The sequence below is a fragment of the Pleurodeles waltl genome, chromosome 2_1, assembly GCF_031143425.1.
Source record: "Pleurodeles waltl isolate 20211129_DDA chromosome 2_1, aPleWal1.hap1.20221129, whole genome shotgun sequence".
Lineage (NCBI taxonomy): Eukaryota > Metazoa > Chordata > Amphibia > Caudata > Salamandridae > Pleurodeles > Pleurodeles waltl.
The window spans coordinates 362635741-362662943 of NC_090438.1; positions in this window are offsets into that span (position 1 = coordinate 362635741).

Here is a 27203-nt window from a genome sequence, read left to right on the forward strand (position 1 = left end):
CCAGGGACCACCACCTCCCTGGGGCTTTACATAATTATTGGAGGGGGGCGATGCAGACCCCCTTCCATCGGCTCTTTGGAGCCCTGGAGACTACCACCCCCAGGGCTTGTATTAAAAAATTGGAGGGGGCATGTGGATGCCCCTCCTGTGCCAGGGAATACCCCAAGGACCACCAGCTCCTCTGGGCTTCATTCATTTATTGGAGAGGGGCTGTGTGGACCCCCCCTCCATAGCCCTATTTGGCCCTGGGGAGCACCACCTCCCCAGAGCCAGAATTCCAAATAAAGGGTTGAGCAGGGCTGCGCAGCCCCCATCCCAGTCCAAATACCACCCTGGTGACCACCACCTTCCCAGGGCCGACCCTTGCAAACTGAAAGGAGAGGCGGTGCCTCCCCTTTCCTGGAGCTATTAATGACCCTGGGGACTGCCACCTCCCCCCCAATGCTGGCTGCCAATCTCTGAGGTGTCCACCCTCAGGAGATAGCAGATTGCCTGGCAAATGAGAGCAAACTTTAAGTCCACTCCCAGTGGGAGAGAGGGGAGCAGGAAAACTGCTCCCACTTGCTGGGAGTAGGCTTTTCATACGTGATCAGACGAAGATGAAAGGATTGCTCCCGCACACAGGGAGTAGCATTTTTATCTGCTCTCTGCATGCAGGAGCAATGCTGGCTCCTGCTGGAGGTGGGAAGCTGGCAGGTGCCACAGCTGCCTTGAAGACCCCCTGCGGTCCCCATCTGAAATTCTTTATGAAGGAGTTTGCATTGTTGGTCTTCCAAGTGAAATATCTTATATACTGATTATAATGAGTGGATTTTTCTTGTCATCTCCTGTTGATAACAGATCTCGATGTTCTCCTTTTTCACTGCAAGTATGAAAAATGACTTTCAAGCCCCACCCATTTGATTCCGCCACATATATGTTAGTGGTATGCAACTTCTTCCCACCTTTTTTCAGGATGATGAACAGCTTGCCAAAAGGCCCTCTTGGCATGTTTCCCATTGTTTTTGAAGATGTGTTCTTGATGCAGAGGAATATGAGCACGTCTCCACCAAACTAACTTCACATATTTAAGAGCAAAGGCCCTTGTTTAGCAGGGATTCAACTCTTTGTAGTCTTGTTGTCTTCTCAACATGAGGTTTCATGTTATTGCATATTTCAGTATGAAGACACTGGAGGGACAATCACACTGGCAAAATTACAGAAACACAACGTCACTGAAGACATCACCTTGTGGTACTTTACACAACTGTAGTGTAGGAGATGCACTATACATTTAACCAATGAGGTAGCACTTACTAATTAGGCAATAGAAAGTACTCTAAGTGGGTAGACTTTTTGTGCAAAACCGTAGTCTCTTCTGGGATAAATAAGCAGGTCAGGATGCATTCTGGCACTGATGCTCATTTCACACCTCAATCAGAAGAACTTACAAATATAAACAAAGCGCGTGCCTCAGCTGAGGCTCCGCTTTTGTAAAGTGCAAATCATCTAAACTTTTAGCTCTTTACCAAGGCAAAGCAGGTGATTTTTCTCTGCAGTTCCACCTTGAAAAATTATTTGAAATCCTTGATAGAGATAAAGCATCTGTGCTCTTTTGGAGAGCATATATCTTCTGTTGTGACTGTGATGAGTGTTTTTTTTCTTGTGATGTCCTGTAGAGCATGTTGGACTCCCTTTTAAATACTACAATTATGCAAAGGCGCAAAATGACCAAGAAGCCCCATCTGTTCAGCCCACGGCCCTGTGTGGCATGGGGTTGGATGCCTACGGGGAGGGTTGGTGCAGGGCACATCCCTTGCTGCGCACGGCCAAAGGCTGTGTGTGGCACATGGACTGAATGCTTACAGAGGGTTGACCATAGGCTTGGCTGCAGGCCACGCCCTCTGGCATCCACCACTGTGCATGACCAAAGGCTGAGGCTGGATGCATGTGGGGGGTGGCAATATTTAGAGGGATGGCTACAAACCACATCCTGTAGCGAACCCCCTCTGTGCACGGCCAAAGGCTGTGTGTGGTGTGGGGCTGGATACATGTGGTGGGTTGACGGCAGGGCCCAGCTGCAGGTCAGGCCCTGCACCAACCCCCTGCTGCACACAGCCAAAGGCCATGCATGGCATTGGGCTGGATGCATGTGAGGTGTTGGGAACAGGCCAGGCCCTGGAGCCAACCTCTGCTGCATTACTAGAAAAATTGAATTTCACTAAAAAGCCAAAGGTTACAGGGACGTTATAGTTAGGAATTCCCATTTTAAAACCTTAGAAATTCACAGAATAAAAACAAAAGGTTACAGGAATGTTGTAGTTAGGTTGTGAGTTATTTCAAGTAACTATAAATTGTGCCCTGAGGTAACTATAACTCACATCCTCAACACACATATCTAATCACCCCACATATTAAAAAATGTATAGCATCTTCTAAGGCATCATTGATAATATCACTGCAACACTTGTAATAAAGTTATTGATGAGAAAACTGTGCCTGGCGGGGGCACAAGTTATAGTTAACTAAGGGTACAACTTATAGTTACTTGAAATAACTTTAAGTATATCAGCTGAATTTCCATGGTTTTGTGTGTGTAAAGTCCCTATAACCTTTTGTTTTCAGTGAATATATCTATATCTGTATATGTATATCTATTTATATATATTTTTTTTTCATCATTTTTTCTCAAGATTACTTACTTACTTTCACTGTTTATGTTCCACCGGTTTGTTTTGGTACTGCAGCTCCACTGCGATGGCTGTAGGGAAGAGTGGGCCTCTGAATATGGAGGTGACCGGTCCTAGGAGCAATCTAGTGTTTTACTATAAAAATATGGCCACAGCATATACATGCAGGAGATGTGTGCAGTGGACACACTGCTGGTATGCAGAAGGCATGCAAAAGGCAAGACCTTCTACGCCTGTCCGTGTCCGGACCGTGGCCTGCATCAGCCATAACACTGGTTCCTCTTCAGAGGTGAGTTCCTGCTCATAACTTAAACCGCTTCATGAATTAGGTTCACATAGGAGGAATTGGGTTAACCCAATCCTAGTGGACTGTGTGGGGCCTGTTACTTGCATCTCAAGTAAATATTATCCTCTCCCAGTAAACCTAGGAATCAGAGAGAAGTTAGGGACATATCTTTAGGCCTGAAAGCAGCCCTATCCTATGTTCACCAACTCCATAAACATGCTTTGGACATATTTAACATGATTGAAGAGCAGCAGTTAGATATCCTCTTTATGAGTGAAACCTGGCTCAATGATGAATCCTGCCCAGAAGTGCAATTAGCCCGAATTCCAACGTATGCTTCAATGATCAATGATCCCCTTTCAAATCTATCAAATGCACTACATTTCAGGTCATAGAACTGACAGGAGCTGAGGTACTGGGCTTCTGCATTTCTCCTGCTGCTCATTGATCATTGGTGTGGGCTCTGTTGTATCACCTGAGAGGATATGCAGATGATTTTATCAAAATTATCACCTAAACACTTTCGCACCAAATCATTAACTATGCTAATTTTACCTTCCTCTGTGATTTCAATATTAATTTAGACAATCCCATGGATTGCTATGCTCAGAAGCTGACAGACACATTGCGACAGTCAGTCTATCTATGACCCCCATGGGACCTAACCATAAAGTAGGCCAATCTATAACCAATCTAGAGTAGGCCACATAACTGATGCTATCATTTCCAGTCCCCCAATTATTCTTGCTAAGCCTCAGGAGTTCCCCTGGTCTGATCATTTCTTACTCCCCTTCTCCTGGCCTTGGCTACTCCAGAGAACAACACGATACAAGTCACCCCTGTGGAAATCTACCCTGGAAGAGGGTTGATATTTCCGTGCTGATGACTACTAAACCAAAAGACACAAGGATTGTGAATAATTGACTATAGAAGGCTGCTGACATGGTTACCCCTGTAACCAGTTCAGGAACTATCAGACAGCCTCCTTCAGCTCATTGATTCACCACAGAAGAATTTCTCACATTCAAGGGGCAATGAGTTCAGGGGTGATGTCCATATTATAAATATGAACTAGCTGGCGCGGAAAACGCACCAGTGCCAAGACGCACTGCATGGCAACATGAATTCAATTTAGAGCTAGTATTCCAAAGTAATCATAGTTTTTACATTTTCTGCAAACGTTTCAAAGTTCGTACAAACACAACATGATTTCAATCTTCAAAAAGTGCCCGCGAGAAATCATGAATGAAAGTAACCAAGAACACAAACTAAACAATAACGCGTGCCTAAACCGTAGAATCCACTGACGTTATGCATTAAAAAAAATCAGGTGGAAACAATGATTTTAAAGCGTGCGGTTGTGGTAATCTACTAACACGTGACCACAAATCGATCCAACTATTGCAAATAAAACTCACTGCAATAAATCAAACTGTGCTCACCAATCTTACTGCATGCTAATGAAAACAAAATCTCCTCTGACAATGAGAAATAAAATAACATCGTGCAGAGATTACTCCTGAAATAAACGATCATCTGTGACCTTAAACTCAGTAATCTTAAAATTCACTCAATCCCCAAACTGAAAAAAAGGGATATAGGTTTAAAACCATGTCAAACACAAATATTGATCAATGCCCTTTCAAAGAACGGCTATTTCACGAAGAGCTTGCTTACTAACTACCAGTTCCCTTAGAGAAACTGCCGGCAATGGCGCTAATACACTAGTTTCCAGATAAAATGTAGGGCCTGATTTAAGAGAAATGGCGCTGCACCCAGTGCAGCGTCACTTTTCTAGCGCCTCTTACCGCCCCCCTAGCCCCACCATGTGTGTGCCGTATCTAAGATATGGCACACCATGGTGGTAGTGAGGGGAATTAATATCAACATTTTTGACACTACTTCAGGATTAGCACCTACATTTTGACGCTAATCCTGCAAAGCCTTTGAGGCCCATTGCAAACAATGGTGTGCCTCCTTTTAATGCCTGCTCTCAGCATGCGTTAAAAGTGCAGAAAAATGACACGCAGAAATCTCTTTTTTAGTCGCCCTAATGGGGGAATGCCCCCTTTCCATACATTAAGCCTGGCTCAGGAAAAAAGTAGCGCAAAGTGTTACAAAGTAGTGCAATGCATTCATTGTGCCACTTTGTAAATTTGGTGAATCAATTTTGGCCTTGTTGGGCCACATTAGCGTACAAAAAGTGACGGTAATGTGGGACAAGGAGGTGGTAGGGGCTCTCAAATCTGCCCCTTAATCTCATCTTCACGCATAAAGTGGGGTGTATGGTTTAGGCACGGGTTATTGTTCAGTTTGGGTTCTTGGTTACTTTCATTCACAATTTATCACAGGGCATATTTTTTTATTTTTCTTCACTCGGGGCACATGGAGCACTGGAGATTTGTTATTTTTTCTGCTTTAGGTATTAATTTGACTGTGTATTTTTTGTTTCAGTTACCGATAGGATGTTTTGGTGGTGGTTCACAATTCAAATGCAGTTATTGTCATAGTATGTTGAAACTTATTATTTTTGGTTGTATGTATCAATTTGTGATATTTTGCTAGTGACTCTACTTTTACATTATAGTTACCCCTGATGAAGGACTTGTTGCCCACAATGCATTGGGTGTATGTCAATCTGGTTACCCAGGATGAAACGTGAATTACGACGTGCTGTGAAATAAAGCCTGGATAGGCATTTCTTTTGCATTTGAAGAATGAAATAATTTTGCCTTCATACCAACTTTTAAACTTTTTTAGAAAATGGAAAAACCTTGGTTACTTTGGATTACAAGTTCTAAATTGAATTCATGTTGCCTTGCTGCGCATCTTGGGACTGATGTGTTTTGCGCGACAGCTAGTTCATGCATTATTTATTGTGCTGTGGAGCAAGGTATACCCAAGTTCTCCACGTGTATTTTTTTCCTTTGAGTGTTTACACAAAAATACTTTGAGAAATAATGGTGTGCATTTGACCATAAATCATTCACATATTATAAGAGTGCCACCATTCCTGGGCAAGCTGTCTCAGTTCATACTGCCGAATGACTCTCAACTAATAGACCTCTTTGGCAAGTGCAAACCAGGCTACCCTCTGGATCCCTTCCCCCCCCTCTGATTGTGAGGTAGTTAGGGGTTATCCTAAGCCAGGAGCCTTTCACTATCTCACTCAGCTCTGGGAAAGTCCCCACATCTTGGAACAGGGCAAACGCCATCCCCCTTTTCAAGAAGCCTATTACAGATCCTGAGAACCTTGCTAACTTTAGTTCGATATTTCTATCCTGGGGGGTCCCAAAGATCATTCAAAAGATTGTAAATAGAAAACTATTGACCTATCTGAACATCTTAGATCTCTTCCATCCATCGCAATCTAGCTTCAGAGCTCTCAACAGCATGGAAGCAGCACTTATTAAAATAACAGACTCCATTAAATTTGCACTGGATGTTGGTCAAAATGTGACCGTAATTTTATTAGATTTCTCTGCGGTGTTCGTCATGGTATTCCATGAGATCCTGTTGCAGCGCCTTACCGCCAGCAAGTTACAACTCTCTGCCCCTACCCATGGAGGTTGCTAAGTATCTAGGGGTGCTCATTGACACACACCTTTTCTTCAAAGCACCGATTACAGTAGTGGTTAAAACCTCCAGCTACATTCTTAGGATGCTGAGGAAATTCCTGAAACTCCTTCCTTCGGATGTCCAGAAACTAATAGTCCAAGCTTTAATTTTTTCCAGACTGGATTATGCAAACATTCTGTACCTAGGGGCTCCAGACTACCTAATTCATCGATTGCAATTGGTACAGAATATGGCAACTCACATCTTATTTAAAGTTCCCAAGCATGCCTCCATTACCCGATACCATAACCAACTGCACTGGCTTCCAGTTAAAAAGAGGATTTGGTTCAAAGCACTGATGGTGGCTCATGCCACCTGTTATGAGACTGGACCCAAATACCTATCCAATAGGATGGTGGAATACTGTCCCACAAGAGCCTTACATTATCAGTGAGCAAGGCTGTTAACGATCCCCCTCAATAAACGAAAGAAGTGAGGCAGTTCAGCCTTCTTGGTTCTTGTGGCCAAATCCTGGAATGAACTTCCTCTCCCAATCAGATGAATCACTGAGAAGAATTCTTTCTGCAAGCTTTTAAAAACTCTTCTGTTTAAGCTATAAAATATGGGACACCTCCCACTGTTAATCTGCTTCAGTACCGGGACACCCTTTGAGTAACTGTTGTGCTCCACAAAACCCCTCATTCAATCATTCATTCATAATTCCATTGACCTTAGTGATAGCACTGCGAGTTTCACAAGGAAAACACATGTGCATAAAGCTGCAGGTGCTACTATGTGATTGGGTGCTTCCTGAGATCAAAGGTAGATGTGTAGTTTTTGGGGAATTAATTTTATACTGGTAAACACGCAGCAGCTCCCCCAACAATAACATTTTACGTAAGCAAAGTAAAACTTATGCAATGATATTGGGTATGTGGCAAGGTGAAGTAATACTGTTTTTTTTGCCTTTTTTAGTGCCTTTTGAGAACCTCCAGACTGAGGAAAGAAGATAAGATGACATAAGTTAACTTCATCTTTATGCACTGTTGCACACATCTCACAGGCACACACCCAACAACTGTTTTAGAACAATAAATCTGCCTTCTATGTAGGACAGTGTTTTAGAAGGACGCAAGATGGTTTTATCCAGTAGCAGAGATGGTGTCTCGGTGGATGACTGTTGGCCAGGCCTTGACACAGGTTATGAAGGACAGCTCTGAGGCAGGGTCAGAGACTGAGAGACCGAGTATTGAGACAGAATCTGAAAGAGAGGAAAATGGAGCAGAATCTGGAAATTATTTCTCAGTCGGCGGAGCTCCATCTGACAACTTATCTTACAGAGATTCTGAGGGGCACTGTTAGACCTGAGAGCCCTAGGGTGGTCATCCTCCAACTTTTTGCCTGCCTCCCTCCACTTTTCTGATGCTGTTTTTGCTGGTTTTAGGACTCTGCGCACTTTACAACTGCTATCCAGTACTAAAGTGCATATGCTCTCTCCCTTAAACATGGTAACATTGGTTCATTCCCAATTGGCATATTTAATTTATTTGTAAGTCCCTAGTAAAGTGCACTACATGTGGCCACGGCTTGTAAATTAAATGTTACTATTGGGCCTGCCGCACTGATTGTGCTACCGACATAAGGAGCACCTTAACCATGTCTCAGGCCTGCCATTGCAAGGCCTGTGTGTACAGTTTCACTGCCACTTCAACTTGGCATTTAAAGGTTCTTGCCAAGCCTTAAACTCCCCTTTTTCTACATATGTCACGCCTAAGGTAGGCCCTAGGTAACCTATAGGGCAGGGTGCTTGGTAGGTACAATTGCAGGACATGTACATATGCATTTTATATGTCATGGTAGTGAAAAACACCTAAATTCATTTTCAACTACTGTGAAGCCTGCTCCTTTCATAGACTAGCATTAGGACTGCACTCATTTACTTTTTGAGTGGTAGATTCTGAACTGAAATGGGTTACGAGGTCATATTTAGTATGGACAGAGAGGTAACAAAAAATCCTGCTTATTGCTGAGGTTGGATTTAATATTACTATTTTAGAAATGCTACTTTTAGAAAGTGAGCATTTCTTTGTACTTAAATCATCTGTGCCTTACAGCCTGTCTCCAATCAGTGTCTGGTCTGTGCTGGTTGACAGTTCCCATGTGCATTTCACCCAGATACACACAAACACAGGACACTCAGTCACATCTGCATTCATCCGAATACTCAATGGGTCTTCCTGGCCTGGAAGAGTGGAGGGCCTGACACTTACATTTCAAAGGCCAGTGACCTGGCCTCACACAAGGGACTGATAACCCCCAATAGGATCCTGGCAGACAGGACTGGGCTGAAAGGGGAACTTGTGTGCTTCAAAACAAGTCTTTGAAGTCTCTCCCACTTCAAAGGGATTTTTGGGTAGATAAACTGGGTCTCTGACCCTGCCAACTCAGACACTTCCGTACCTGCACCCGCACCCTGTCAGAGGATCTGCCTGGCCGCGCAAAGAACTCATCTGGACTGCTTTGCTGAGAAAGTCTGCAGCTCTGCTGTTACCCTGCTGCCCTCCGACTTTGCTGGAAGGACTCTGCCTTCCTCAAAAGTTCTCTCTATGGGCTTGGATTGGGCTTGTCTCCTGGTTCTGAAGTCTCAGGGCCAACAAAAACTTCACCTCTTAAAGGAAATTCCCTGTGTGTCAAAAATCGATGCAACGCCTGCAGACATGGACGCGAAGCCTGCATTGCAGCTAGGAAATCACCGCACAGCCGATCGGAAGGACACAGCCCCAAGTTTTCGACTAAAAATTCGATGCAGCGCCTACCTTGCGATGGAAAATTAAACACATTGCTTACTGGATCAACGCAGCGCCGGTCCCTTCTTCCAATACGCCAAGGATTTTCAACGCATCATTCCTGGGCATCAAAATATCCCCACATCACAGTGAGGTACTAGACTGCGCGTAGAAAAAAACACGCAAACCCCTTGCAGCGTGGAAAGATACGATACATCATCTGTGCCACATCAGAAAATCTGATGCAACAGCCTATTTTTCCACACATCGAGTCCTCTGCAATCTCCGTGTGCCGTATTTTTGATGCATACCAGATACAGGGGGTCATTCTAACCCTGGCGGTCCAAGACCGCCAGGGCTAAAATGACGGGGGCACCGCCAACAGGCTGGCGGTGCCCCGCTGGGCATTCTGACCGCGGCGGTTTGACCGCGGTCAGAAGTGGAAAACCGGCGGTCTCCCGCCGGTTTTCCGCTGCCCATTTGAATCCTCCATGGCGGCGCAGCTCGCTGCGCCATGGGGATTCTGACAGCCCATACCGCCATCCTGTTCCTGGCGGTTCGCCCGCCAGGAACAGGATGGTGGTATGGGTTGTCGTGGGGCCCCTGGGGGCCCCTGCAGTGCCCATGCCAATGGCATGGGCACTGCAGGGGCCCCCGTAAGAGGGCCCCACAAAGAATTTCACTGTCTGCATTGCAGACAGTGAAATTCGCGACGGGTGCCACTGCACCCGTCGCACCTTCCCACTCCGCCGGCTCCATTCAGAGCCGGCGTCCTCGTGGGAAGGTTGTTTTGCACTGGGCTGGCGGGCGGCCTTTTGGCGGTCGCCCGCCAGCCCAGTGCAAAACCCAGAATACCCTCAGCGGTCTTCTGACCGCGGAGCGGTATTTTGGAGGGGGAAGTCTGGCAGGCGGCCTCCGCTGCCCGCCAGACTTAGAATCACCCCCACAGTGTGTAACAAAGAGACAACTGTTTATTTCTAAGGATTGAGACTCTTTTAAACCTTTTAAAAGTGGTATTTCAACTTGATACTTATTGGATCTTTTTTGTTTTGACCATATTTTATTCAGATAAATATAATCTATTTTTCAGAACCTCTGTGGTGTATTTTTGTGGTGTTTTCACTGTGTTACTTTATGATTTATTGCACAACTACTTTATACATTGCCTTCTAAGTTAAGCAAGACTGCTCAGTGCCCAGCTACCAGAGGGCAGGCACAGGATAATTTAGATTATGCTGTGACTTACCTTGACTAGGATTGTGGTCTCTACTTGGACAAAGGTGTATACCTCTGCCAATTAGAGACCCCACTTCTAACAAGCACGATGATGGCAGTCGTGCTGTTGCGTCGCAAGTATTGTGTGTGCAGCTGGGCAACCGTAGCAGGTTAGAGCAATCCAGAGAGCAGGTACATGCAGTGGGAAGCACAAATAGAGTGCTCTTTTGAAAGCCTTCCAATTTAGTTCAGCCCCAAATGCTACATTTCACTAGTGAGCCTGGAGGTAAAGTCAACACGCCCAATTTTTTCCCAACAAAAAATGTGCATGCCGAACAACTTCAGAGGGAGCATTCAGGCACTCTAGGGCCTCATCCTAGGGTACACCAGTGGACTCCCACTTCATTTGAGGTGTCGAAGATATTTTTGTTGCTAGGTTTCCAGGGATGTATATCGCTGGGGAATATAGACACTGATGAGTCCTTGATCTTTTACAAAGGACGGCTGCTTTTCAGGCATTGAGAGCAAAAGTGGTTGCTATGGCATCAAGCTGTACATTCTGTGTGAGAGATCAACTGGCTATGGGGGTCATTGAGAGTTTGGTGGTTGAAAACATCCAACCACTAAACTCCCAACGAGGAGACCGCTATGGTGCTGGCGGTCTCCCACTGGCCCCATTACAACTTTCCCACTGGGCTGAAGGGGAAAGGTGTAGCAGCATTGTTCCCAGCTGATAGCTGAGCCAGAGCAATGCTGCCGCATGCAGGGTGCACCAGCACCCTCAAAATATGCACAGCAGACTGTGCACATTTCAATGGTGCTGGGCAGGGAAACACTTGCACAGCCCATGCCATGAACGGCCCTCCTGTGGTCCCCTGCACTTGTTCTCCACCAGCCTTTACATGGTGGTCAGACCGCCAAGAAAGGCTGGCAGAGAACAAGGTTTTAATCAGCAGGGCGGCGTTTGAATTTAGCATTGCCCTGGCTGATCACAACTAAGACAGCCGTTAGGATTAGAGATCCTGGTGGAGACGGTGGTCCCCTGGCGGTAATGTGGCCATTGGAGCTCCACAGCCATGGTGGTCTGACTGCCACCACAAGTCTGATGGTCTTGAGACCATCAGACTCCTAATCAGGCCCTATGTGTACAGCTTGAGAGTGTAGACATGGAAGGACTCCACTCTAAACCCTGTAGGTTGTCCTCCCACGCTAGGAGTCACAGGAAAGATTGTATGAAAGTTTGTCCAGGCACTCCTTCTCAAAGGTTAACAACTTTATGTGGACAATTTCTGTACAGAAATAGAGCTGTTCGGTGAGCTGTACGAAGCTGACACTGTGGCACACAGTACAGTTCGTTGTCACTACAAAGAATTCCCCAGGAGCTTTTTTGAAAGAAGCTTCAGAAATTCCAGAGCACTGTGTTGCATTCCTACAAACTGCTCACAATCAATTCTCTGATAGACCTGATGTGTACATCCTCACTACAATTCATGATGAGAGCACTTCCCTGTCACGGTTTGGGGTCAGGTGATTAAAGTTCACAAGCCCACCTATATAGTTGATTACAACAGGTAAAAGGGTGGAGTGGATAAGAACGACCAGATTATTTAGCCATACGATGCAAGTTGTAACATTTGCACTTGGTAAAAGGAACTGTTTACTCACCTGATCCAGAAGGAAGATACAACACGTATGTTGTTTATCATGAGACAACCACAGAAAGACTCATGTCTTTCCTTCACTTTCAGTTGTCTGTCTCTGAAGGTCTTTCAGCTACAGAAGCAGCAACCTCCACTTCATATGCTCTGGAGGACATGGCAAGGTTAGAGGAGCAATGCTTTGCTGATTGCATTACTGACACACCTGAAAACGCTCGACCATGTTGTCGTTGTTGAGTCTGCTCTGAGCACAGACAGAAGCAGGGGAATTGTGTTTACTGTCTCCAGTGCCCATCTTAGCCAGCTCTATGTTTTCCTGCTTGTTTTATGTTATACTATGAGGCTCCATTTTTTACTGGGAGACGTGGAGGAATGGCAGGTGGACAGAGGTTTGTGGATTCCCAAAAAATCTAGAACTTCCCATCACAGAAATGAGGCAAATATATTTTCGAGTCAAAGTTTGAGGTTTGCAGGGAATTCTAGTAAAAAAAAACCTGGTGAGAGCCAAGAAAATCAGCCCAACCTAGGTACCCGTAGGCAGCTAGTTTTCAGAAATGGAAATGTACAAGTTTGCTAGTTTTCCCTAGGTGCTGACTGAGGTAGGGTCCAAAATCTACAGCTATTATCTTTGCAAAAAAGGGTCAGTTTTGAGTGGAAAAATTTGATGCATCCATGTTGTGTTTTAGGCTGTTTCCTGTCAAAGGCACTAGTCCTACCCACAAAAGTGAGGTACCATTTTTATCAGAGTACTTGGGGGAATCCAGGTTGGAAGGAAGCATGGGACTTACCCCTTATTTCAGAAATTCCCATGACAGAAATGTAAGGGAAATTTGTTTTTTTTTAGTCAAATTCTGAGGTTTGCAAGGGAATCCTGGTAAAAAAAATCTGTTGAGAGCCACACTAGTAACCCTACCCTGTATACCCCTGTGTGCCTATTTTTCAAAAATGCACAGGTTTGCTAGGTCTCGTTAGGTGCTGGCTTAGCTAGTGTCTAAAATCTAGACCTACCAAAATTGGCAAAAAAGGGTCAGTTTTCAGTAGAAAAATGTTATGCATTCATGTGGTGTTTAGTCCATTTCCTTTCATAGGCACCAAGCCTATCTACACAAGTGAGGTACAATTTTTATTGGAGGGCTTGTGCAAGCATATAATTATAAAGCATTTGTTATTACCAAATAGATTTTGCTGCATTTGTGCCTTTCAAATGTAATCCAGTGTATAAGAAAGTAGATATTTGGAAAAATACCCTCTAAATCATACGCTAATACCAGTACCCACAAATTCAGAGATGTACAAATAACCACTGCTCCTAAGCTCCATATCTTGTACCCATTTCATAAATACATTGGTGTCCTTGATACCCATTTTTTTACTCTACCTATTTCATTATAGGAAATGGTCTACAAAGTACTCAATGAAAAGCCATTGTACAGTGAAGCTAAGTTGTTGGCTCTGGGAACCTTGGGTTCTTGAAGAACCTAAAAAACATATTTAGTCCCTCAACCAGAAGGGTCTAGCAGAAGTAATGGTACATTGCTTTTGTATATTGGCCATTGTGACAAAACGTTACACATGAAAATATTGCACAGGTGACTGTTTTTTCCTACTCATTTTCAATATTTCTTCATTTAAACAGTTATTTTTCTTGGGAAAACCTTGAAGGATCTACATATATAACTCCTTGATGAATTTGGGATTTTGTCTACTTTTCAGAAATATATAGCTTCCCTGGATCACCCAATGGGTTTCACACTTGTTTCTACCACCAACTGCAAGTAGATTGAGAGCACAAAAAAGGAAAAACGGACTACCTCTTTGAAAAATGCCAAAGTTTGGTACAAAATTATGATTTTTCTTTCAGCTCTGCATGTTACTGAAAGCTGGGAAGATGGTGACTTTAGTACAGCAAACTATTTGTCGATGCCATTTTCAGGAAAAAATAGAGACACTTTTATCTGATAACTTTTTCTCTATTTTTCTAAAAAACAAATCAATGTTTTGCTATATTTTGCCTATTTTCTCAGGGGAGTCCACAAACCTTGAACACCTTATGAATTTCCGGGATTTGGGGTAAAAAGGATGCAAATTTGGCATGGAGACCTTATGTGTAAACAAAGTTATGGAGCCCTAAGCACAAAGTACCCAAATAGCCAAAAAAGGGCTTCGCATTGGGGGCCCTGTAACTAAGGGGTTAATACTTTTTTTTTAAACATATGTTTTTTGCCATTTTATATTACAACATTCAGACTGAGTCAAATTCAAAATACAGGGGCCTGTGACATGGGTAATAAGACAACATTGCAAATACCTTATTTTCTGAGTTTTAACCACTATAAACCCTTGTTTTCTATGGGACAGAGAGTTTCGACACAATACCTAACATTCTGTTTCCAGATCAGTGTCTCTGACAATCCTTTTTTGTTCGTCTTCATTGTAACCCTGCAGGAATATGAATCATAACTTTCAGTCTTCAACGGATCCTCTGTGGTTGCTATAACAGTATTAGGCCCTTTCTCCCATTTGTCTGATTCAGAGTCTCCTGGCCATTATTGTATTGAAGCTTCACAGCCGATTGCATATGTATTAACAACCGACAAACTTGGAACTTTAATAAGCATTGTGAAAATGTTTCATCTGTCTCGGGGACCAATAGGAACAAGAGGATCGACTGAGGTGAGTAGGGACCAGTGAGAGGCACCACGAGGGCCCAGGGGTACCCCAGGAGAGAAAACCTACATGTTAGTTTTAGTATGGGAGAGGTGTGGGTTGGAACTCCCTGCTCTGTCCATGGAATAGGACCAGGATGAGCATCAGTATGGGGGACAGCCTCGCTCCATGCTGGGGACTGAAGAAGGGCCTCTAACTCTTGATGCTACTTCCTTCATATTCACATCCTGTTTCTCCTCCCCCTCACTACCCCAGGGAGCTCCACACCAGTTCTGCATTTGAATTAACCACCTTTTCACCTGTCCCCTCAGATTCATCCTCCGGGTGTTCCCAAGCCGTAAGAATTTCTGCCCAGAGCCCCACCAGCGGACACCGTCGTATTCCTCGTTTTCAATGCTATTACTATGTGTTCTCTCACCAATACCAACACTAGATCAATGAACCGGGAGCCAACCCGACATTTATCCTGTCTAGGAAACAATCCTAGTAAGCAAACCTCCAAACTGCAGGGTAGTGATCTGTTTAGCTAAGGGGTTAATACTTGTATATGTTAAGGGCCTCATTATGAGTCTGGATGTCCAAGGATGACCAGACTCCCGGTGATAGTGGGGCCGCCCTAACTGTGGTCGGTCCAACCACCACGTTACAACTCTGGTGGGTGGACCCACCAGGAGATCACCATTCTCACTGGGAAAATTGATCTGTATGGGGTGTCTTAGAATGAGATGTAGCCAGCCAGGTGGGGCCACCTGGCTGATTACAGCTCACCTTACTACCAGCATTTTCATGGCAGTCACCGCCCATGGAGAGGCTGGGGGTAAGGGTGTGTTGGGGACCTACAGTGCAGGAGGAGCCCACTTGCCCAGCACCTTCCGTGCAGACAGTGCTCCTTCCGAGGGTGCTGGTATGCTATGATATTGGCCTCCACTCACTTAAAGGAACCAAGACCAATATCGTTGTACTGTTCCTGTCGGTCAGCCCGGCGGGAACGCATATTACAATGTTCCCGCTGGTCAGCCCGGCAGTAACGTTGTAATACCCTCTACAGCACCACTATGGTGATAGCATCCTCCCCACAATTCTGCCGGTCCTGCGGTGATACCACCAAACTCTTAATTAGGCTCTAGGAGTAAACCACACAAACCACAACTCCTAAAATCACAATACCTGATACAAAGAACCGAAAATAAATGAAACGCATAACACATAATAAAACAATGTAATCACACAAAAAATGTTAAAATACGTAAACATTTCCCGAAACAAAAAATAAAATAAAACATAACGTTTTGTAGTTCAAGTCCATGAACTCAAATCCACAAAATATTAATTTACAAAAATAGATAAAAATAGACAGAAAGTAATCTCCCAAAAATATACAAACAATAAATGATAATGTACAATGCAAAACATAGTAATACAGGGGAACCATCCAAAACCTGAAAATTCCCCAAAGAATATTAAATAAACACTCAAGGAAAGGAAAAAGATAAATAAAAAATAAAATTGAATAATATAAACCAAAGCCTATTGCCTTTATAAAAAAAATACTGGGCCCAAAATAGCACCTGTAAAAAAACACAAAACACCCACCTACACAACAAAAGAATATCTTATAAACATCACAAACTAAACACTAACCATTGTGAAAACACATGCATATAATACATTTAAAAAAACATTACATTAAAACATACATAATACAATAATGCCTATGGCAATAGACTACCTCAGCTAAAATGACAACCTAACATATAACGACTAAACAGCCACAAAATACTAACCTATACTAATTATTCTAATGCTGAACATATCTCCCTCCAATTACTGAGCCCCCAAAAGAAATTTAAAATCACTTTTACATGATCCAGAGAGCAGGAACGGGAACAATGACAACAAGGAATCTTAACCCCTTCGCTGCCAGGCCTTTTCCCCCTCCTGTGCCGAGCCTTTTTTTGGCTATTTGGAGCAGTTCGCGCTTAGGCCCTCATAACTTTTTGTTCACATAAGCTACCCACGCCAAATTTGCGTCCTTTTTTTCCAACATCCTAGGGATTCTAGAGGTACCCAGACTTTGTGGATTCCCCAGAAGGAGGCCAAGAAATTAGCCACAAAACAGTGAAAATTGTGGTTTTTTTAAAACAAATTGAAAAATGGGCTGCAGAAGAAGGCTTGTGGTTTTTTCCCTGAAAAGGGCATCAACAAAGGGTTTGCGGTGATAAAATCACCAGCTTCCCAGCTTTCAGGAACAGGCAGACTTGAATCAGAAAACCCAATTTTTCAACACAATTTTGGCATTTTACGGGGACATACCCCATTTGTACGATTTTTTGTGCTTTCAGCCTCCTTCCAGTCAGTGACAGAAATGGGCATGAAACCAACGCTGGATCCCAGAAACCGCAACATTTTTGAAAAGTATACAAAAATCTGAATTCAGCAAGGGGTAATTTGTGTAGATCCTACAAGGGTTTCCTACAGAAAATAACAACTGAAAAAGAAAAATATTGAAATTGAGGTGAAAAAAACATCAATTTTTCTCTACGTTTTACTCTGTAACTTTTTCCAGCAATGTCAGATTTTCGAAAGCAATATACCGTTATGTCTGCTGGACTCTTCTGGTTGCGGGGATATATAGGGCTTATAGGTTCATCAAGAACTCTAGGTACCCAGAGCCAATAAATGACCTGCACCCTGCAGTGGGTTTTCAATCTATGCCGGGCATACAGCAATTAATTTGCTGAAATATAAAGAGTAAAAAATAGCTATCAAGAAAACCTTTGTATTTCCAAAATGGGCACAAGATAAGGTGTTGAGAAGCAGTGGTTATTTGCACATCTCTGAATTCCGGGGTGCCCATACTAGCATGTGAATTACAGGGCATTTCTCAAATACACGTCTTTTTTACACACTGTCTTACTTTTGGAAGGAAAAAATGTAGAGAAAGACAAGGGGCAATAACACTTGTTTTGCTATTCTATGTTCCCCCAAGTCTCCCGATAAAAATGATACCTCACTTGTGTGGGTAGGCCTAGCGCCCGCGACAGGATATGCCCTAAAACACAACGTGGGCACATCACAGAAAACAGAGCTGTTTTTAGCAAAGTGACTACCTGTAGATTTTGGCCTGTAGCTCAGCCGCCACCTATGGAAACCTACCAAACCTGTGCATTTCTGAAAACTAGAGACCTAGGGGAATCCAAGATGGGGTGGCGTGTGTGGCTCGGACCAGGTTCTGTTACCCAGAATCCTTTGCAAACCTCAAAATTTGGCTAAAAAAAACACATGTTCCTCATATTTCTGTGGCAGAAAGTTCTGGAATCTGAGAGGAGCCACAAATTTCCTTCCACCCAGCGTTCCCCCACGTCTCCCGATAAAAATGATACCTCACTTGTGTGGGTAGGCCTAGCGCCGGCGACAGAAAACGCCCCAAAGCGCAACGTGGACACATCCAAATTTGTGAAGGAAAACAGAGGTGTTTTTTGCAAAGCGCCTACCTGTAGATTTTGGCCTGTAGCTCAGCCGCCACCTAGGGAAACCTACCACACCTGTGCATTTCTGAAACCTAGAGACCTAGGGGAATCCAAGATGGGGTGACTTGTGTGGCTCGGACCAGGTTCTGTTACCCAGAATCCTTTGCAAACCTCAAAATTTGGCTAAAAAAACACATGTTCCTCACATTTCTGTGGCAGAAAGTTCTGGAATCTGAGAGGAGCCACGAATTTCCTTCCACCCAGCGTTCCCCCACGTCTCCCGATAAAAATGATACCTCACTTGTGTGGGTAGGCCTAGCGCCCGTGACAGGAAATGCCCCAAAGAGCAACGTGGACACAGCCAAATTGGTGAAGGAAAACAGAGGTGTTTTTTGCAAAGTGCCTACCTGTAGATTTTGGCCTGTAGCTCAGCCGCCACCTAGGGAAACCTACCAAACCTGTGCATTTCTGAAAACTAGAGACCAAGGGGAATCCAAGATGGGGTGACTTGTGTGGCTCGGACCAGGTTCTGTTACCCAGAATCCTTTGCAAACCTAAAAATTTGGCTAAAAAAACACATGTTCCTCACATTTCTGTGGCAGAAAGTAATGGAATCTGAGAGGAGCCACGAATTTCCTTCCACCCAGCGTTCCCCCACCTCTCCCGATAAAAATGATACCTCACTTGTGTGGGTAGGCCTAGCGCCCGTGACAGGAAATGCCCCAAAGCGCAACGTGGACACAGCCAATTGGTGAAGGAAAACAGAGGTGTTTTTTGCAAAGTGCCTACCTGTAGATTTTGGCCTGTAGCTCAGCCTCCACCTAGGGAAACCTACCAAACCTGTGCATTTCTGAAAACTAGAGACCTAGGGGAATCCAAGATGGGGTGACTTGTGTGGCTCGGACCAGGTTCTGTTACCCAGAATCCTTTGCAAACCTCAAAATTTGGCTAAAAAAACACATGTTCCTCACATTTCTGTGGCAGAAAGTTCTGGAATCTGAGAGGAGCCACGAATTTCCTTCCACCCAGCGTTCCCCCACGTCTCCCGATAAAAATGATACCTCCCTTGTGTGGGTAGGCCTAGCGACCGCGACAGGAAACGCCCCAAAGCACAACGTGGACACATCCGAATTTGTGAAGGAAAACAGATGTGTTTTTTGCAAAGTGCCTACCTGTAGATATTGGCCTGTAGCTCAGCCACCACCTAGGGAAACCTACCAAACCTGTGCATTTCTGAAAACTAGAGACCTAGGGGAATCCAAGATGGGGTGACTTGTGTGGCTCGGACCAGGTTCTGTTACCCAGAATCCTTTGCAAACCTCAAAATTTGGCTAAAAAAACACATGTTCCTCACATTTCTGTGGCAGAAAGTTCTGGAATCTGAGAGGAGCCACGAATTTCCTTCCACCCAGCGTTCCCCCACGTCTCCCGATAAAAATGATACCTCACTTGTGTGGGTAGGCCTAGCGCCCGTGACAGGAAATGCCCCAAAGCGCAACGTGGACACAGCCAAATTGGTGAAGGTAAACAGAGGTGTTTTTTGCAAAGTGCCTACCTGTAGATTTTGGCCTGTAGCTCAGCCGCCACCTAGGGAAACCTACCAAACCTGTGCATTTCTGAAAACTAGAGACCTAGGGGAATCCAAGATGGGGTGACTTGTGTGGCTCGGACCAGGTTCTGTTACCCAGAATCCTTTGCAAACCTAAAAATTTGGCTAAAAAAACACATGTTCCTCACATTTCTGTGGCAGAAAGTTCTGGAATCTGAGAGGAGCCACGAATTTCCTTCCACCCAGCGTTCCCCCACCTCTCCCGATAAAAATGATACCTCACTTGTGTGGGTAGGCCTAGCGCCCGTGACAGGAAATGCCCCAAAGCGCAACGTGGACACAGCCAATTGGTGAAGGAAAACAGAGGTGTTTTTTGCAAAGTGCCTACCTGTAGATTTTGGCCTGTAGCTCAGCCGCCACCTAGGGAAACCTACCAAACCTGTGCATTTCTGAAAACTAGAGACCTAGGGGAATCCAAGATGGGGTGACTGGTGTGGCTCGGACCAGGTTCTGTTACCCAGAATCCTTTGCAAACCTCAACATTTGGCTAAAAAAACACATGTTCCTCACATTTCTGTGGCAGAAAGTTCTGGAATCTGAGAGGAGACACGAATTTCCTTCCACCCAGCGTTCCCCCACGTCTCCCGATATAAATGATACCTCACTTGTGTGGGTAGGCCTAGCGCCCGTGACAGGAAATGCCCCAAAGCGCAACGTGGACACAGCCAAATTGGTGAAGGAAATAGAGGTGTTTTTTGCAAAGTGCCTACCTGTAGATTTTGGCCTGTAGCTCAGCCTCCACCTAGGGAAACCTACCAAACCTGTGCATTTCTGAAAACTAGAGACCTAGGGGAATCCAAGATGGGGTGACTTGTGTGGCTCGGACCAAGTTCTGTTACCCAGAATCCTTTGCAAACCTCAAAATTTGGCTAAAAAAACACATGTTCCTCACATTTCTGTGGCAGAAAGTTCTGGAATCTGAGAGGAGCCACGAATTTCCTTCCACCCAGCGTTCCCCCACGTCTCCCGATAAAAATGATACCTCACTTGTGTGGGTAGGCCTAGCGCCCGTGACAGGAAATGCCCCAAAGCGCAACGTGGACACAGCCAAATAGGTGAAGGAAAACAGAGGTGTTTTTTGCAAAGTGCCTACATGTAGATTTTGGCCTGTAGCTCAGCCGCCACCTAGGGAAACCTACTAAACCTGTGCATTTCTGAAAACTAGAGACCTAGGGGAATCCAAGATGGGGTGACTTGTGTGGCTCGGACCAGGGTCTGTTACCCAGAATCCTTTGCAAACCTCAAAATTTGGCTAAAACAACACATGTTCCTCACATTTCTGTGGCAGAAAGTTCTGGAATCTGAGAGGAGCCACAAATTTCCTTCCACCCAGCGTTCCCCCACGTCTCCCGATAAAAATGATACCTCACTTGTGTGGGTAGGCCTAGCGCCCGCGACAGGAAATGCCCCAAAGCGCAACGTGGACACATCACAGAAAACAGACCTGTTTTTAGCAAAGTGCCTATCTGTAGATTTTGGCCTGTAGCTCAGCCGCCACCTAGGGAAACCTACCAAACATGTGCATTTCTGAAAACTAGAGACCTAGGGGAATCCAAGATGGGGTGGCTTGTGTGGCTCGGACCAGGTTCTGTTACCCAGAATCCTTTGCAAACCTCAAAATTTGGCTAAAGAAAAACACATGTTCCTCACATTTCTGTGGCAGAAAGTTCTGGAATTTGAGAGGAGCCACGAATTTCCTTCCACCCACCGTTCCCCCACGTCTCCCGATAAAAATGATACCTCACTTGTGTGGGTAGGCATAGCGCCCGTGACAGGAAATGCCCCAAAGCGCAACGTGGACACAGCCAAATTGGTGAAGGAAAACAGAGGTGTTTTTTGCAAAGTGCCTACCTGTAGATTTTGGCCTGTAGCTCAGCCGCCACCTAGGGAAACCTACCAAACCTGTGCATTTCTGAAAACTAGAGACCTAGGGGAATCCAAGATGGGGTGACTTGTGTGGCTCGGACCAGGTTCTGTTACCCAGAATCCTTTGCAAACCTCAACATTTTGCTAAAAAAACACATGTTCCTCACATTTCTGTGGCAGAAAGTTCTGGAATCTGACAGGAGCCACGAATTTCCTTCCACCCAGCGTTCCCCCACGTCTCCCGATAAAAATGATACCTCACTTGTGTGGGTAGGCCTAGCGCCCGTGAGAGGAAATGCCCCAAAGCGCAACGGGGACACAGCCAAATTGGTGAAGGAAAACAGAGGTGTTTTTTGCAAAGTGCCTACCTGTAGATTTTGGCCTGTAGCTCAGCCGCCACCTAGGGAAACCTACCAAACCTGTGCATTTCTGAAAACTAGAGACCTAGGGGAATCCAAGATGGGGTGACTTGTGTGGCTCGGACCAGGGTCTGTTACCCAGAATCCTTTGCAAACCTCAAAATTTGGCTAAAAAAACACATGTTCCTCGCATTTCTGTGGCAGAAAGTTCTGGAATCTGAGAGGAGCCACAAATTTCCTTCCACCCAGCGTTCTCCCACGTCTCCGGATAAAAATGATACCTCACTTGTGTGGGTAGGCCTAGCGACCGCAACAGGAAACGCCCCAAAGCACAACGTGGACACATCCGAATTTGTGAAGGAAAACAGAGGTGTTTTTAGCAAAGTGCCTACCTGTAGATATTGGCCTGTAGCTCAGCCGCCACCTAGGGAAACCTACCAAACCTGTGCATTTCTGAAAACTAGAGACCTAGGGGAATCCAAGATGGGGTGGCTTGTGTGGCTCGGACCAGGTTCTGTTACCCAGAATCCTTTGCAAACCTCAAAATTTGGCTAAAAAAACACATGTTCCTCAGATTTCTGTGGCAGAAAGTTCTGGAATCTGAGAGGAGCCACAAATTTCCTTCCACCCAGCGTTCCCCCACGTCTCCCGATAAAAATGATACCTCACTTGTGTGGGTAGGCCTAGCGCCCGTGACAGGAAATGCCCCAAAGCGCAACGTGGACACAGCCAAATTGGTGAAGGAAATAGAGGTGTTTTTTGCAAAGTGCCTACCTGTAGATTTTGGCCTGTAGCTCAGCCTCCACCTAGGGAAACCTACCAAACCTGTGCATTTCTGAAAACTAGAGACCTAGGGGAATCCAAGATGGGGTGACTTGTGTGGCTCGGACCAAGTTCTGTTACCCAGAATCCTTTGCAAACCTCAAAATTTGGCTAAAAAAACACATGTTCCTCACATTTCTGTGGCAGAAAGTTCTGGAATCTGAGAGGAGCCACGAATTTCCTTCCACCCAGCGTTCCCCCACGTCTCCCGATAAAAATGATACCTCACTTGTGTGGGTAGGCCTAGCGCCCGTGACAGGAAATGCCCCAAAGCGCAACGTGGACACAGCCAAATTGGTGAAGGAAAACAGAGGTGTTTTTTGCAAAGTGCCTACATGTAGATTTTGGCCTGTAGCTCAGCCGCCACCTAGGGAAACCTACTAAACCTGTGCATTTCTGAAAACTAGAGACCTAGGGGAATCCAAGATGGGGTGACTTGTGTGGCTCGGACCAGGGTCTGTTACCCAGAATCCTTTGCAAACCTCAAAATTTGGCTAAAACAACACATGTTCCTCACATTTCTGTGGCAGAAAGTTCTGGAATCTGAGAGGAGCCACAAATTTCCTTCCACCCAGCGTTCCCCCACGTCTCCCGATAAAAATGATACCTCACTTGTGTGGGTAGGCCTAGCGCCCGCGACAGGAAATGCCCCAAAGCGCAACGTGGACACATCACAGAAAACAGACCTGTTTTTAGCAAAGTGCCTATCTGTAGATTTTGGCCTGTAGCTCAGCCGCCACCTAGGGAAACCTACCAAACATGTGCATTTCTGAAAACTAGAGACCTAGGGGAATCCAAGATGGGGTGGCTTGTGTGGCTCGGACCAGGTTCTGTTACCCAGAATCCTTTGCAAACCTCAAAATTTGGCTAAAGAAAAACACATGTTCCTCACATTTCTGTGGCAGAAAGTTCTGGAATTTGAGAGGAGCCACGAATTTCCTTCCACCCACCGTTCCCCCACGTCTCCCGATAAAAATGATACCTCACTTGTGTGGGTAGGCATAGCGCCCGTGACAGGAAATGCCCCAAAGCGCAACGTGGACACAGCCAAATTGGTGAAGGAAAACAGAAGTGTTTTTTGCAAAGTGCCTACCTGTAGATTTTGGCCTGTAGCTCAGCCGCCACCTAGGGAAACCTACCAAACCTGTGCATTTCTGAAAACTAGAGACCTAGGGGAATCCAAGATGGGGTGACTTGTGTGGCTCGGACCAGGTTCTGTTACCCAGAATCCTTTGCAAACCTCAAAATTTTGCTAAAAAAACACATGTTCCTCACATTTCTGTGGCAGAAAGTTCTGGAATCTGAGAGGAGCCACGAATTTCCTTCCACCCAGCGTTCCCCCACGTCTCCCGATAAAAATGATACCTCACTTGTGTGGGTAGGCCTAGCGCCCGTGACAGGAAATGCCCCAAAGCGCAACGGGGACACAGCCAAATTGGTGAAGGAAAACAGAGGTGTTTTTTGCAAAGTGCCTAACTGTAGATTTTGGCCTGTAGCTCAGCCGCCACCTAGGGAAACCTACCAAACCTGTGCATTTCTGAAAACTAGAGACTTAGGGGAATCCAAGATGGGGTGACTTGTGTGGCTCGGACCAAGTTCTGTTACCCAGAATCCTTTGCAAACCTCAAAATTTGGCTAAAAAAACACATGTTCCTCAGATTTCTGTGGCAGAAAGTTCTGGAATCTGAGAGGAGCCACAAATTTCCTTCCACCCAGCGTTCCCCCACGTCTCCCGATAAAAATGATACCTCACTTGTGTGGGTAGGCCTAGCGCCCGTGACAGGAAATGCCCCAAAGCGCAACGTGGACACAGCCAAATTGGTGAAGGAAATAGAGGTGTTTTTTGCAAAGTGCCTACCTGTAGATTTTGGCCTGTAGCTCAGCCTCCACCTACGGAAACCTACCAAACCTGTGCATTTCTGAAAACTAGAGACCTAGGGGAATCCAAGATGGGGTGACTTGTGTGGCTCGGACCAAGTTCTGTTACCCAGAATCCTTTGCAAACCTCAAAATTTGGCTAAAAAAACACATGTTCCTCACATTTCTGTGGCAGAAAGTTCTGGAATCTGAGAGGAGCCACGAATTTCCTTCCACCCAGCGTTCCCCCACGTCTCCCGATAAAAATGATACCTCACTTGTGTGGGTAGGCCTAGCGCCCGTGACAGGAAATGCCCCAAAGCGCAACGTGGACACAGCCAAATTGGTGAAGGAAAACAGAGGTGTTTTTTGCAAAGTGCCTACATGTAGATTTTGGCCTGTAGCTCAGCCGCCACCTAGGGAAACCTACTAAACCTGTGCATTTCTGAAAACTAGAGACCTAGGGGAATCCAAGATGGGGTGACTTGTGTGGCTCGGACCAGGGTCTGTTACCCAGAATCCTTTGCAAACCTCAAAATTTGGCTAAAACAACACATGTTCCTCACATTTCTGTGGCAGAAAGTTCTGGAATCTGAGAGGAGCCACAAATTTCCTTCCACCCAGCGTTCCCCCACGTCTCCCGATAAAAATGATACCTCACTTGTGTGGGTAGGCATAGCGCCCGTGACAGGAAATGCCCCAAAGCGCAACGTGGACACAGCCAAATTGGTGAAGGAAAACAGAGGTGTTTTTTGCAAAGTGCCTACCTGTAGATTTTGGCCTGTAGCTCAGCCTCCACCTAGGGAAACCTACCAAACCTGTGCATTTCTGAAAACTAGAGACCTAGGGGAATCCAAGATGGGGTGACTTGTGTGGCTCGGACCAAGTTCTGTTACCCAGAATCCTTTGCAAACCTCAAAATTTGGCTAAAAAAACACATGTTCCTCACATTTCTGTGGCAGAAAGTTCTGGAATTTGAGAGGAGCCACGAATTTCCTTCCACCCACCGTTCCCCCACGTCTCCCGATAAAAATGATACCTCACTTGTGTGGGTAGGCATAGCGCCCGTGACAGGAAATGCCCCAAAGCGCAACGTGGACACAGCCAAATTGGTGAAGGAAAACAGAGGTGTTTTTTGCAAAGTGCCTACCTGTAGATTTTGGCCTGTAGCTCAGCCGCCACCTAGGGAAACCTACCAAACCTGTGCATTTCTGAAAACTAGAGACCTAGGGGAATCCAAGATGGGGTGACTTGTGTGGCTCGGACCAGGTTCTGTTACCCAGAATCCTTTGCAAACCTCAAAATTTTGCTAAAAAAACACATGTTCCTCACATTTCTGTGGCAGAAAGTTCTGGAATCTGAGAGGAGCCACGAATTTCCTTCCACCCAGCGTTCCCCCACGTCTCCCGATAAAAATGATACCTCACTTGTGTGGGTAGGCCTAGCGCCCGTGACAGGAAATGCCCCAAAGCGCAACGGGGACACAGCCAAATTGGTGAAGGAAAACAGAGGTGTTTTTTGCAAAGTGCCTACCTGTAGATTTTGGCCTGTAGCTCAGCCGCCACCTAGGGAAACCTACCAAACCTGTGCATTTCTGAAAACTAGAGACCTAGGGGAATCCAAGATGGGGTGACTTGTGTGGCTCGGACCAGGGTCTGTTACCCAGAATCCTTTGCAAACCTCAAAATTTGGCTAAAAAAACACATGTTCCTCACATTTCTGTGGCAGAAAGTTCTGGAATCTGAGAGGAGCCACAAATTTCCTTCCACCCAGCGTTCTCCCACGTCTCCGGATAAAAATGATACCTCACTTGTGTGGGTAGGCCTAGCGACCGCAACAGGAAACGCCCCAAAGCACAACGTGGACACATCCGAATTTGTGAAGGAAAACAGAGGTGTTTTTAGCAAAGTGCCTACCTGTAGATATTGGCCTGTAGCTCAGCCGCCACCTAGGGAAACCTACCAAACCTGTGCATTTCTGAAAACTAGAGACCTAGGGGAAGCCAAGATGGGGTGGCTTGTGTGGCTCGGACCAGGTTCTGTTACCCAGAATCCTTTGCAAACCTCAAAATTTGGCTAAAAAAACACATGTTCCTCAGATTTCTGTGGCAGAAAGTTCTGGAATCTGAGAGGAGCCACAAATTTCCTTCCACCCAGCGTTCCCCCACGTCTCCCGATAAAAATGATACCTCACTTGTGTGGGTAGGCCTAGCGCCCGTGAGAGGAAATGCCCCAAAGCGCAACGTGGACACAGCCAAATTGGTGAAGGAAATAGAGGTGTTTTTTGCAAAGTGCCTACCTGTAGATTTTGGCCTGTAGCTCAGCCTCCACCTAGGGAAACCTACCAAACCTGTGCATTTCTGAAAACTAGAGACCTAGGGG